Consider the following 14,507-nt stretch of genomic DNA (forward strand, 5'->3'; position numbering starts at 1 on the left):
GCATCTAAAGCAGAACCACCCAATGAAAAAAACAACCTAGAAGCTAAAGAATAAGCCTCCTTGTGGTATTAAGTTGATTAAAAACCTTGATCAGTAATGTTCCTTAAATAATATTGCATTATATCCCTCATCAAATCCCAATTTTCTTGCGGTCTGTCAGAATTTCCAGTTTTGGGAGGGGTTCAACCTGCAGTCTATATTAAAACTCTTTTTTAAGCATTTTTTCTTCTGTCCCTTTGCGATGTTTGTGGGTGAGGAAAGTTTCTCATTCTGTATTCTAACGTTACATCCAAGGGTCATGTGGTTTACAATAATGTGAGTGGTGTTACAGTTTCCAGCAGCAGAGGGTCAACGAGGATAATAAATGCTAATCTATTAAGTATAATAACATGCTCTGAGAAGATTTTACTGCTGTGGTACTGAGATGAGCTCTGTGACAGATTGGCGACCTGTCCGAGGTTCACCCACGGACCAAATAAATGGATAGAAGAACTTTGAATATAATGACAAAGTAGTACGTTATTTAAAGCCAATAAGAACTGCAATCTTAGATTTGTGTAAATCTTGTGTAGATCTAGTAATACTCCAGTTTTCTGCAGCTGTTTTCCTAAGAAAAGGATATAAAAGAAAGAAAGAAAGAATGGTTGACCAACCAGCTAACCTACGTACCTACCTTACTGGAATTACCTTGAAAAAAGTAATGATATAGTAAAAAAGCACTCTTAAGTGGCGTTTGTTGTCATTGTTGGGCCTACGCCGACTTCTTCCCACCCTGTGGCAGGATGTTTGGAAACGAGACTGGCCAATTGAACCAGTCTTCTGGGGGTCGTCCTCTGGTCATGTTGTCATCGTCTTCCCCCGCCTTATACAAGACAACATATCACTATACACATACAAATTTATTAGATCTCTGTAATTAAGTATTTCTGTTCTTGGTACTGGCAAGTAACCCAACGCAAAAAAAAGAAATAAAAAGACTTTTCTTACATAATTATGAATACTGCCCTACTTCCATGACCCTGTAGATGTCAAATACAAATAAAGCGCCTTCATTTATCCTCAAAGATGGAACGCTTCCCTCTGTTATAGCAGCTTCTTATGCTTAAACATTACTATGAGTCTCTAAAGATATATCTCGACACATAGAGATTATAGATTTAGTCAAGAATGGAGATATGGAGTCAAGTGTTGGATTGGTAGTAAAACTGAGACATTCCCTTATTGAGGTTAAAATCAAGCATTTTTACTCAACTCTATCTTGTACACATGCTCCAGTGGGGACTTAGCTTTTCGTTTTATTCTCACTGCAGATCAAGAATAATAATATTTTAATCTCCTCTGAAGTCTTCACGATGCCTGCACTCGTCCCTGGATGTCACTGCCATTCAGTAAGACGCTTTGAAATATTAGGAACATTCAGATAATTCACAAATCACAGTAACTGAAGACTCCAGCCTGACAGGCTACGTCAAAAGGCCTCATTCCAGCTTCCTCTTGCACCAGTCCATCAGTGCATAATGATTCATTATGCGCTAATCTGATCGTGCTTACTGCTCTACCCCTGTCTTCACTTTACTCTTTTTCTGTTCTAATATGTTCATGAATTATATATTACTCCATATATGGCAGAGATGGATTTGTTGTGTTGCTGCTTCCATTGCAAAAGAGTGCAGAACACTATAAATTATAGATCTCGTCATCCATTCTCGAAACATGCCACTGATCTCTGTGTAGTCAAACTGCTGAAGTTTTTTTTTTGGTTTGTTTGTTTTTTTATTGCGCAAAAAATGTTAATATATTCCAAAAATAGTGAGAAACTTGGGTGTTACACGTTACTCACTTACTTATTTATTTCAGAGTCTGCGTTGAAATGGGCTTTTGTTGCTTCAGCTATCTGAAAGTTTATGTCGGCACATATTACACGAGCTCCACATCACTTCTGGAAATACTGTATTATTTCAAACCAAAAAATGGTTTTCTCCTCTTTTTGCTTTATGAGTGTGTGTCAAGACTCTCATATTCATCAATCACCCACTAATATTCTATAAGAGCAAAGGCATGCAAGGTTGGCAATTCTTCCTTGATAAAGATGAAGACAGATTTCTTTAATATCTTTGCCATAACACAGCCGTGACACCTTACCCTCGTCTTGCACTTCGCACTGATATTATTCAGTCAAAGCTGATTATAGTTTTCGGGTAAGCGGGCCACAGAGGGAAAAAAGGGAGCAAGTGTCAGTTCGCTGGACAATGAGACAATCCATCAATTCTTTTGACTGCTAGAGGGGAAAATTAGGGAGAGGATAACACAATAGAGTGCACTTAGAAAAAATGAGAAATTAGGGAAGTAAACGTTTGATGCATTAATATGTAACCACCTTGCCGTACATAAACAAAGACCAAATGCAATCTCGTTCATTTGCAACTACCCTACACTAATGCTTGGTGAACCTTGTAGCTTGACTGTGTGGGTACAATCTCCAGAGCTCATCAGATGACCTCAACAAGGGCACAAAGCCCTGCGCCAAGGGAAGGACAGACCAACCTCCGGCTAAAGGCAAGCACAATCACATTAGCCATCTCTTTGCTTTTTCTAGCCAACTTTGCAGACTGAATAAACCTGACCCGTTCTGGCTAAAACTAGTGCAAGAGGAAAAGGAACTCTTGGCATAGTCAGTGTTTTAAGTTGATGTCACCCTTCTGAACACAAACTCCCAAGAAACTCTCCACATACTGCATGCCAGCAAAAACATATTTTGGAGTATGAATAATAGTTCAGCAGCAGAACATAATGTAGTCAGATGCCATGGCTGCTATGGCTTGTCTTGTTGTAGGCCTACTTGTTCAATGTCTTGTTTTTGATGTCAGACCATTTCAGCGGAGGTTTAGCCACTAGTTAGACAGCTTGATGGAGAGAGAGGTATAATTATGCATCATAAATTCTGTCAAAAATGTATTTAGCCAGTTGCACTTTATCATAAATTATCATCCATTTAAGCTTCAAAAAGGTTTATAGCGTCATCAGCAGCATGTACCCTTAACATTTGTAACATTTTCTTACCTTTACTTTTTTGGAGAGCAATCATAGACTCTGGTGTTATGATGGACTGAAAGATAAATGACAATGCTTAATCTAAAATCAGATCTCCTTGGATGCTTCTTGGAGACAGAGGCAGTGAGTTTCAGGGAGCTAAAACATCAGCATAATTCAATTTGTTGAGGTTCATTTCAAAGAACGGACCAAAATGCATGAGACAGGAAGCAAGTGTGCCAAACACAACACAAGCTTTATTTGCTTAAGGCAGAATTAAAAAAAAACACACAGAAACCACACAGGCAAACAAATGGAGAAGCTTTGCCACAAAAATTCTCAAACAAGACAAATAGAATGTAGGTTTTAAAAACACTGAGGCACAAAACTAAAACTGCACAACAGGTTATCCGACACGGAGCGCACGAAACCTAAAAGTGTAAATGCTGTTTTGTAACCAAGCAACTAACTGTGCACTAGTTTCTCTATGGCATCAACATATCAACAATAACAGCCACAGATTACTAAATTAAGTAGGCCAGTGTGAGTGCACTGCTGTTCTTGACTAGCTGACCAGAATTGAGGAAGGAGAAAAAGAAAAGAAAAGCGTCCATTACAAACCAAAAACCATAAAACAAATTGTCAGATCCATTGAATGTTAGAATCTTTTGTGTTATGTGAATGATTTTTGAAATGATCTGCACATGTCATGAGTACTCGTCTGAGGGCTATTTCTAAATCAACCCCAAATTCCCACAGGGCTCACATTTACCGTTAAAACTCAAATCCAAAAGATGTTTTATGGAAAACCCTTGGACTAAATACAAAAAAAAAAATCATAGTAGCACTTGAATAATTTTCAATGCAAAACTGATTTCTTAGACGTTCAGCAATGGCAGTGTGGTTAAAAACATCCTAAGGGAGCTTACGGGGTGAGAACAGACTGGAAGCTATTAAATCTTATATCTCCACCACATTTGACATATAAGAGAAACAGGACAAAAGAGAGAGGTTGGCCTTTTAAAAACAAGCCTCTTCCTACCCACAAGAATGCGAGTGAACAGTATGTTTTCAATTACATGAAACCAGCTCAACCATAGGTTGCTTCATTTAGCTGCCTGTTACCGAGTACACATAATGCTCTTTTTCCTCTTTGAATCACAGTTGAGAAAATAAAACACACCTTTTGTTCCCTTGTTGCTAATCAGACAGCCAGAAAGACTTCTCACAAGATTCTAATTTTCAGATCAAACCGGCTGTGGATTACTGGACTCACGCAAAAATAGACTTTCCCTCCTTCAGGCAAAATGCACATTTTTGTGGGATCCAAGAAAAGAAAATGCCACAGTAACAATTACGAAATCTTCACATTACATACGGTATTATTTTACACTGGAAAAGCAGTGAATAATGTCAGTAAGTCAACTCCTTGGTGTAAAGAAGGAGATTCAGCAGTATTTGACATCGTGTATCGGCACCAAAGACGTAAATACTTTCACGCGACTTTTATGAGCAACATATTTCATAACTATGCATAAAGAGGGTAACAACAAACGATGATCTGCATTTGTAATTATGGCAAAACTTGGATTCTTAAAGTTCTGTATTGTGGTTTACCAATTCTCCTAAATAACTTATAAGCCCAACAAATCTTTCCCAGATTTTCTGTGTGCCAGAGAGAGATTTGTTTAATTATTTCCCAAATGACGAGACCAGCAAGCACAATGTGTGTTATTATGCTCATCCACTGGGTGCTGATTTTCATGTTGTGCCCCTTTGCACTCGGGGTTTCAGACTTTGTAATTTCCCCCAGGTCTCTTGAATATGGTTGTCAGCTTAACTCTGGCTCATAGCTGGGAAAGTGTCCACGTTCTCCTAGGCAGACATCTCATACCCACTTGCTTTTGGCTTGGAGACAGCAGGCTCCCAGTTCCCAGACCAGCTTCCTGATCTCCACGGAGGGCCCGGCTTGGTGTGTAGCCCGGGAATAGAGGTTGAGAGGTTGGAGTGGGGACAGAAAGGAGGGAGTGGAGGCGAGGGGGAAGAAGAAAGGGGCGCATTTTGAAGGGATATTTCCTTTCATAGCTTCCGCTCCTCTCATTTTCTCCTCATTATCAAGACTGCTGGTGCCAGACCTCCAGCCTGATCCAGCTGAGGTGAGAGATGATATACAAAGTGCAGACAAAAAACTGAAAGTGGCATGTGATCATTTTAAGATGAGGGGAAATGCCAACTGTGGTACTAAAAGCTCTGCTTTGGATTAGGCTTTTCATAGTTTTCCACCACGAGGGGTTTCAGAAAGAACACTAGCCCCTTTATTTAAAAAAATACAAACAACTTATTTATTCATCTGCCCACCCACTTCTCTAAACCTCCTTTAGAATAATCCTCATCAGCAGCTTATTCCTCTTAACATCTCAGCATGTGCTGCACCTCTCTGACTTCAGCTGCCGTGCTATTCATAGAGTCCCACAAAGGCATCTGCACTACCGCTCACACAAAGTTGAAGGCAAAGGTTTTGTCATTTTTAAGTTACGCTGCACATTGTAACTACGCATACATCCACCAGTAGACTATTGCCCTCCTTCACCAGGCCTCAACCTACACTGTGAGCTTGTGATGAGTTGTGCAGCTACACCAAGCATTTTTACTGGGGGGGGGGGGGAAACATGGGCAGGGAATACAATTATGTTATAGACAAAAGCGGCTCTGCAGGGCCACTGAGAGACGGAGGGGTTTGTCTGCCACAAGGATCCACAGCACAGTGGGACAGCAAGCATTACTTGTGAACGTTCCACAGACATTCCAGACATGTGCATGCATTGTTATAGAAACCACTGAGTTCTTTCCTATTCTTGAAGTTTCATCTTCATCTGGGTGATTTGATTTCTCCTCGTTGCATAAAAGTAGTTTCAATTACTGCACATCATGTGTGTTTCATGCTACTGTAAACACAATCGCACTGATATCTTCAAATACACTCTTTTTTGGATTAATCAGTATTTTCTCCCCCATATATTTATCATATTTAGAACTGCAAGTCTATAATCCTGACTGACAGATCATACGGTCATTGTCTTCCGCCGTGTAGTCTGTCCTTTATGAATAATTAAATCGAATTATTTAATTCTTTTGGACTTTTTCACAGTCCGTGAAACATTCACCGTCTTAATGACTGCAGTCCAGGCCTTTCTGTCACGGTGCCAGGGTTTCGTGCTGATTGTTGAGTTATGGATCCTTGTGGTGGTTACCACACGTCTAGTCATGCTGAGCAACAATTCTTGTTGTATTTGAATTCTTCATTGCATTCTACTGTTGAATTTTTGATTCTTACATGTAAGTTTTTGGCGTTCTTCTTCATTCTTCATCTTTTAAGTGTTTCAGTCTCTTCACTGTGTTTTAATATGCTTTTACTTTTTTTGTGTGTACTTGTCCCTGACCTCTTGTTCAGTGCTAGCTTACATGTCTAAGTATAAGTTTTCTTTTGGTCATTTCCTGTTTTAATTTGAAAGGTGCTGTTCTGTGTTACCTCATTTTAGTTTTGCTGCTTTCTTTCCGTTGCCTCTCTGTTGATTGTCTGCTTATTGTTTCCACCTGCGATGCTTTCGTCCTCTGTTCTGCCCTCGCCATTGTTCAGTTTTGCAATTAGCCTTCTGTGTACACACTGCCCACTCCCTTCCTTTGTCTGATCTTTTCATTATCAGTCTGGATTTTTTATTTGTTTGTTTGTTTGTGTCCCCTCACCCCACAAACCCGCTCTCCCACCGAGTGTGCAGGTTCTTTTTTTATACTTTTGCTAAGCTTACAACACAGTCAAACAAAACCTCTGCACATGTTTTATTTTGTGGATTTTATTTTGATGGCAAATGCAATTTCCTTTCATCTCATTCTAACACTCAAAATGAAGCACCATATCATGCAATGTTGCATGTAGCTGTGAAATATTCTCAGAAGCCTGAAAAACTATAGAGTAAGGCTGGGATTGCAAACCTCCCTTTCTTTTTCATACAATAAGAAATCTGAAGCCACCAATAAGAATTAGCAGGCTACTGCATAAGAAATACAGTAAAAGCAGGGTTGATCATTACCTTACATGAAGCTACAACTCTTGTTTTGCTGTGAATAAAAAAATCATCCAGAATCTGATCACACTGTGTGCACTGACTTTTAAAACCGAGTCACTGCCTGAATTTCCCCTGCAAATCTTTTTTTCAGGATAACATGTAAGCTTCACTGTTTTAAATTCACACCACTGTATGAAAATGGATTATGTGTTAAATCAAAAGTGACTCTCAAGAAAACAACACAGAGAACCTGCTGACAGGCCACGTATAGACAAATAAAGACACTATCGATCCAGCACAGTGTATGGTTTTAAAAACAGGGTTTCCATCTGGCCAGCATTAATGAGGTTTGCCAAACTTTGCAACCCAAAGTTACTGCGGTCTCCCAAACAGCTAACAGTCTCTTTGATGCTCGAGATGATTTCATTATTTCAAAAAAACCTTTGAGATGTTTAAAGGACTTGGTGATAGTTTGTTGGTTAAATGGCCTTAAAGCTACAAACATTCTTCTGAAGTGGTAGCGTGCTCAGCTCGGTATGTTACTTTAATGTGTGTGCGGGTCGTCGTAATTACTGATATTGCTGCCGTTTCCCTTTGCTATAAGTCATCGTCATGCCTGGTTTTATCGCTAATTATAAATGCAAGCAGCATAACGGTAACAACTTTGAGAGTGTGCTATTTTGCAAGAGACACAGTGACAGGATGGACAACACAGAGGGAAAAGAGGGAGAAACTGGAGAGCGAGGCTCATTATGCAGCTCTGACCTCTGAGGTCAGGGACAGGAAGGAAGCTGGCAGACACAGCACTGAAATGTTTTTAAACTACAGACTACAGACAATGGGATTTATTGTTTTCTACAGAAACGCGATGTATAAATGATCTTTTAACAATAAAAATTAGTGTTTATATTCAAGTTATTTGGAATCCAAGTAAGAACTGAACAAAATGTGTCATGATACTTACAGTGAAAGAGGTTTCTGCATTACTTACAATGCGGAAAGTATCTACTGGGAATGTAAAAAAAAAAAATTGACATTGCATGTTTTCTGTATTTACTTGTGATACTCTGCAAAGAGCCCGAAAATCTGCACCAGGCTTTACATACATAGCCAGTGATTTACATCAGAGTCACTGCAAACGCCTTGGCAGAATCCCAATGTGTTGTGAATTAAAAGTGTTTTTTTCTGTGAATAAATGAATGTAAACTGGTTGTACCTCCCATGAGACCAAGTCATTAAATGTGATGAAGCTCTGCTGGAAGGACAAAGGGGGGGGGGGGGGGGGATAAGGAAGGGACAGAACGGGGAGGACTGGAGGAGTGAAAGGGGGGGTGAGCAGAGGAAGGATGCAGTGAGATGAGAGAAAACACTTTAGCTTAATTAAGACTAATGTGCTTTGGGTAAGACTCATCATGTTTGGGGAGAAATGGTGTGGAGAGTTCAGCACAGCAGGGGAACATTACAGTAGAGTTTCACAACAGATGAAGCATGGCTGGATGTAATAAAGAGTTTGTTGCCTGCAGCGTTGATCATGTTTTGCCACATCCAGCGGGAAGGGAAGGTCAAGCAACTTTACCGGAGGACAATTAAGACTTAAAAGCACAGATTTGTTTCAATAAATGAACTCGCAATATATTTGCATGTCAAATATACATCTAAAGCCTTTTTCCAACACGTAAGCATTGTCTGCCGTTTTTAAATGAACCGATTTAGAGGGTGAGGGTGAAAGGGTGAGACTGCATTGTTTTTAAACATGTGGAAATTGTTATAATGATATAATGACCTTAAATTGTAATGGATATGCACCACATTTGTCTCTAAGTAAAGCCAACAAAAACCAAAGTCACCATCGCTCTAAAAAATCATTTACAAAGACTAACTGCTCTGGGAATACACAGCAAACGACTGCAGACAAAGTGAGCACTTTTGTCTTATTTGTCTTTGTGGAACTATATTTAAAGAGCCAGTGAGATGACCAGATATACTGTTCCTCCCTTCCTATATGCAGTTTGTGTAACTTTTAATTTACTGCAAAATATGCGTTGCGATAGCGCATATATTAAAGTGATATATGTAGGACATACATAAAATAACAAGGAGTGCACCAAGCTAAATATATAGTGGACTATCTTGTTTGTGTAAGATGGACTAAGCACTAATCTCAGAGGAGTCAGTTCTAACATTTTCTGCCTTTAACAGCAATATTTGACAATGCTTTACATGTTAAACTAGAGAGGAAGAGCGGAACGGATCCATTTGATTTAACTCTGTTTCTTACTCTATATCTATGATGTTGCACTGCTGCTCAAATGTGCACCTTCTTTGGTTTGTTTTCTTTCTTTCATTGGCTCTCTATATGGCTCAATACTGCATGGCACTCTGACCAAATGACAAACCCCATCACAACCACAGTCTGCAGCAGTGACACAGTTGGTCACAAGAACTTTTCGATGGAGTGCTGTAATAATACTTATCAATATATGATCCCCTAACCTTTCCTTTAGTGCCATGATGCAGCTGACAAGTCTCAAGTTACTCAGCAGCTTTGGGGTCGATTCTGACATCGTAGAGAGGTTAAGATGAAAAACATATTTTAAGATTAACTGGATGAATTCACGTGATGTGCAAAAGAAGAAGACCTTGGCAATTAGTCCCAGTCATAAGGGAATGAATGGTAAATGATTCTTACATAGCGCCTTTCTACTCTCCCAGAGAACTTTATACAACATGCCTCATTCATACTTAAGTGCTTGCTAACTAACATTCACACACACATTCATACTCCGATGGAGTATGTGCATCGGAGAGCAACTTGGGGTTAGTATCTTGCCCAACGATATTTAGCATGCAGACTGGAGCCAGGGATCGAACCACCAACATTCCGATTAGTAAATGACCTGCTGTATCTCCTGAGCTACAACCGTCTCTAAAACAAGAAACATGCTTATGATCTGAATGAATGTGATGTGAACCAGTGATAAACGTGGTGGGAGGAAGCATGGACACTAAGTCTGAGGCAATGTCAAGATGAAACAGGTGGAGGAGGGTTGCATCGATGTGAACCTGTCCAACACTTTGTAATATGGCCAATTATGCAAATCTCACCTCAAAAATGCAGGTATGTTGACATCTAAGGTAAGATTTCAAGTTGTTATGTTTCCCTAACCAGCGCTGTCTCCAGTGTGTTGAGGTTTAAAGCACACAGACAAAAGAAAAACCACCGCAGCCTTAGAAATGTGGCAAAATTTAATTCCTTTATTTACCCATTCTCTTCCCCACTTATTCCATTTCATGGTCACAGGGGTCTGGAATCAATCCCAGCATGTACTCTGTGAAAAGTCACATTGTGGCAACATTTGATTTAAGCAGTGTGAGGTCTGGAGTTTTATTGCTGTCTGTGTCAAACAGACAGTGAAACCAGCGTAACTGCTTCCTCAAGACTTCTTCAGAGACAAATTTTATAGTAATTTAGCAACAGATGATTGGCACTTCAAACAGGATACACACTCTGATGCTGTCCTTAAATCTTTTTAAATACTTATTAACTCTGCTCTTTCATTAAATGTACTGCTAACGTGTTTAGAGACAACCTCAAAGAAAGATATTTGTGTTTGTGCCTCGTAGAAATCCTCTGTTTAATCAGACACGCTAGGAAACATCTCACGGGAAAGTGTGAAGTAATGATGTAACACAGGGTGATCCCCAGCAGTGTGGTGGATTTATGCGATTATGACACTCAGTGACACACACTCTCATACACAGATTCTCATCAGCTGCTGGGAGGGAGTCCACGCTGGCTGTGGAGACCAACCAGCTGCTCTCACATATCACCTTTCCCTACCACACCAAAGGAGGAACTCTCTGGGCCTGCTAATATCCGTGTAGACACAGCAAGCGAGGAAAGGTCACAATTCCCCACTGGATGTTAATCGAGCTCATCAAGCATACCATCAAAGCCACAAAAACACACATGAACCTCTTCACGTTTCTGTTTGGAAAAGCAGTATTCCTTCAAAAGTATTAAAATCGGGTGATTAAAGTAATAACATAAAATGTAATTACACTGTGCACAGTAATCTGTTTTTGTTCTGGAACAGTCAGACACTGCTAAATTGGTTTCATTTATTATTTTAATCCACATCTGCAGTGTATTCTAATAGCACTCATGATTACTGCAGCCTAGACGATCTGGGCCTTATTTTACATAGCATTCCTTTTTTAAAACATAATCCAAGCATTTTCCCTACTTTAAATTCCATTCACTTAAAATTGCAACTATCAACCGGTCTGACTGTACAATTAATGAGACACTGCAGCAGATGAGGAAATTACACAAAGGAATATTGCTTTGCAGTTTGTCTTTTAGGAGACAGTAACACTTTAGTCAAGTATATGTTGCACATGTTGTTGGTGACCTGCGGCCCACCTGTATCAAAATACTTTTAGTATTTCCTACAACTAAACAGCAATGCACCAGCTTTAATTTGGATCTTCCAATTACACTTTAATTAAATCCCTTATTAGAGTAAATATTGTGATTTTATTTAAATGTAAAGTTGTGGTGGATATCTTTTTCATTGACTTGGCATTGATGTGTTTCTCGTCAGCACTCCAATAACAGTAAAAATCCACTTTTTACAGTCAGTGTATTGCTCACATCCTTGTTTTGACCCTTGACAAGCCATTAGTCACACTGCTGTCCATTCAGTAGGAGACCCACTGTCCGTGGTGTCCGTCTGTTATTGTTTATAGCACGCTATTTCTGCCTCGCTAAATCAGACAAGGTAAAGGTTCAATGTGCAACCGGGGGCTCTCCGAGGATATGAAATTTAACAGGTTACTTGAGATGGTAATTTTTGGCAAGTAAACCAAAGAACTAAATACATACTCAGAGTGAACTAACCCTCCTTTCACTGCGTGACACAGTTAGAGGTCAGACCACAGAAAGAGTGAGCCAGCATTCCCGTAGACAGAAAAGTTATTTTGACCGAGTTTCATGTGAATCAGAAATTATCCCTAAGACAGCACAAATCTGATTCCAGTAAAGCAATGCCACAAGACCAGCACGGTCATCCCAGTAGAGCATTTTCATTATTTTTCTCATTCACCTTGAAAAACTTGAATGAATTTAAAGATAAAACACTGAATATACAGTTAGAACACAAAATTCTGCAAAGTTTGTGAAGTGACAGCTGTATGCGTGTATGCTCCCTCTCTCTCTGTGTTTAAGTAAGTTTTGAGCTAAATACTGTAAAACTAAGTAGGTCAAGCATTTCTGTATTAGTGGCATCAACACAAGCACTCTAACATTATCTGTGATGACTCTGATTTCTCCAAGTCATGAAAAATGCCGGTACTGTATTCCTTTGGGCTGTGAAAGCATCTTAATCTGCAGCTCTTCAGCATAAAAGTCAGAAGTTATTTTTAAAAAATATATTCAAGATGTCATCTGTAGCTGCATCTGTGCCTTTCGCTGAAACCAACCTGGATGCTCGCACACACAACAGGAACCCGAGTGCAGCAGTAACCTCATCACTCTCGTTGCATTAGAGATGGATCCCTACATTTAGCACTGCCTGGGTCTATGATTTCATTACAGATGCTTAATTCAATACTAACAACTCAAATGACTTCAGGTCAATTACTCAATGACAGCGCTGCGGGCAACACCATCAATCACTTACAACTAACCTTCATTTCACGTCCTGTTCACTGTCACAATACACCGCAAGTTCTCCTTGCAGGTTTTGATCTTAAGTTGATATATACCACTCACTCCAGCATAAAGCTTCGTTGCCAAGGGCACAGCTGTGAAAACAATAATTTCACATTTATTTCCCAGTTCTTCTAGCGTTGGATCATTTGTGTTTGCCCTTTGTGCTTTCACCTGCGTTTCCTCACAAGCAGGTCTGTGTTAACAGATGGACAAAGTCAGGCTTCTCCTTTAATAACCCAAGGTCAGCCTATATCTGACACACAGGAGCAAAGATGTTCAGATGGACACACACAGTGAAAGAAGACATAACCTAACATGACTCGGAGATTACAACCATGCTAGGGATGCCTTAATGCCTGTCACAAATTTCAATTTCATCTGGGAACCATGAAGGGCTTTTTTAAAAATAAATAAATAAATAAATGAAAAGTCGGCTCATTAGCTATTGTTGATAAATCTTTCTGAAAAGCCAAAATTATTAACATGCTAATGGCAGTAGTGGAAATGTTGGCTTAAACCTCTGGTGAGATGGGATCTGAATTCTTAAACATCTTTGCAACATAATATTTGTGCAAAGCAGTGGCTCTATATTGCATCCCAGGAGCCATGGCTCTGGCATGGCTAAAAAGGATGGAAAAGGCTGGAAAGCAAAATTCAGGTTAAGTGGAGAAAAGTGCAGAAGACAGACTGAAGAAAACAATTAAAGCTGAAGGGGCTAACACAGTCCCCATCAGCCTGTGAAAGACCTTATACAGCAAGACAGTAGCTTTAATGGTAGAATCAAGGTCCATTAGAAGATTGACCACAATGTCAAAGAAACTGGTAAACATATAGTCTGATGAGCTCCTACTGACATTTAAGTGAGCTTGAGGGAGGGTATCGAGAAAATGTGTGTGCATTTACTCAGAAGTCTGTGAGAAGTTTTTCCTTCAGTTTTCTTGTTCAATATCTTCTTTTATGGGCAGTAAAAGATTAAAAGAACGATTAAAGAAATCCTTTCCATTATGGGCAGCGGGGTGAAATGCAGACTTAGTTCCCAGCTCCCAGCAGGACCTGCAGTCATAAGTGAGGTAATGGCCTTGAACTGCAGGCGTCTGTGCAACCTGAAAATGAGCCCTACGGTCACTTGCTCAGATTACTGAGCCATTACTACAGCTTAACTACAAGAAAGCAGTGGAACTGAACTTACTTCAAAGGGATGCAGTTGTAAACTGTCATCCCTAAACAGTGTGAAAATATAAAAAATTATTTTTGCATATATGTCAGTGCTCTACATCACTGCACTTTCCCTCTGATCCAAAAGGGGGGGAAAGCTGATAGATTCAATGTCAAGGTCGAGACAAATGAGGGGGAAGCTGCATAAAGAGGGAAGAGGAGGATAAGAGGATGGCGAGGAAGAGGGATATGCAAGGAAAAAAACGAAAGACCTAGGATTTACATAAGTGAAGACTGTGGATATAGCTAAGGATTAACAGACACACACGGGATATTCTAATACAAGTACACACACCCACAAACTCTAACAAAGACTCAAAGAACTGAATGTGAGCAATGAGGGGTGCGAGGCCTCGCCACTGCAGACGGCTCATCTGTCGTCCTCGAGATAAGAGAGGGATTCAGGCACGATGGGTTCAGACTGTTTCTGTCTGCAGGCTGAGCATGCGAGACGGAAGTTGTTGCATAAAAGCTTCGAATGA

This window comes from Pelmatolapia mariae, linkage group LG7 (assembly GCF_036321145.2).
Source record: "Pelmatolapia mariae isolate MD_Pm_ZW linkage group LG7, Pm_UMD_F_2, whole genome shotgun sequence".
Taxonomy (NCBI): domain Eukaryota; kingdom Metazoa; phylum Chordata; class Actinopteri; order Cichliformes; family Cichlidae; genus Pelmatolapia; species Pelmatolapia mariae.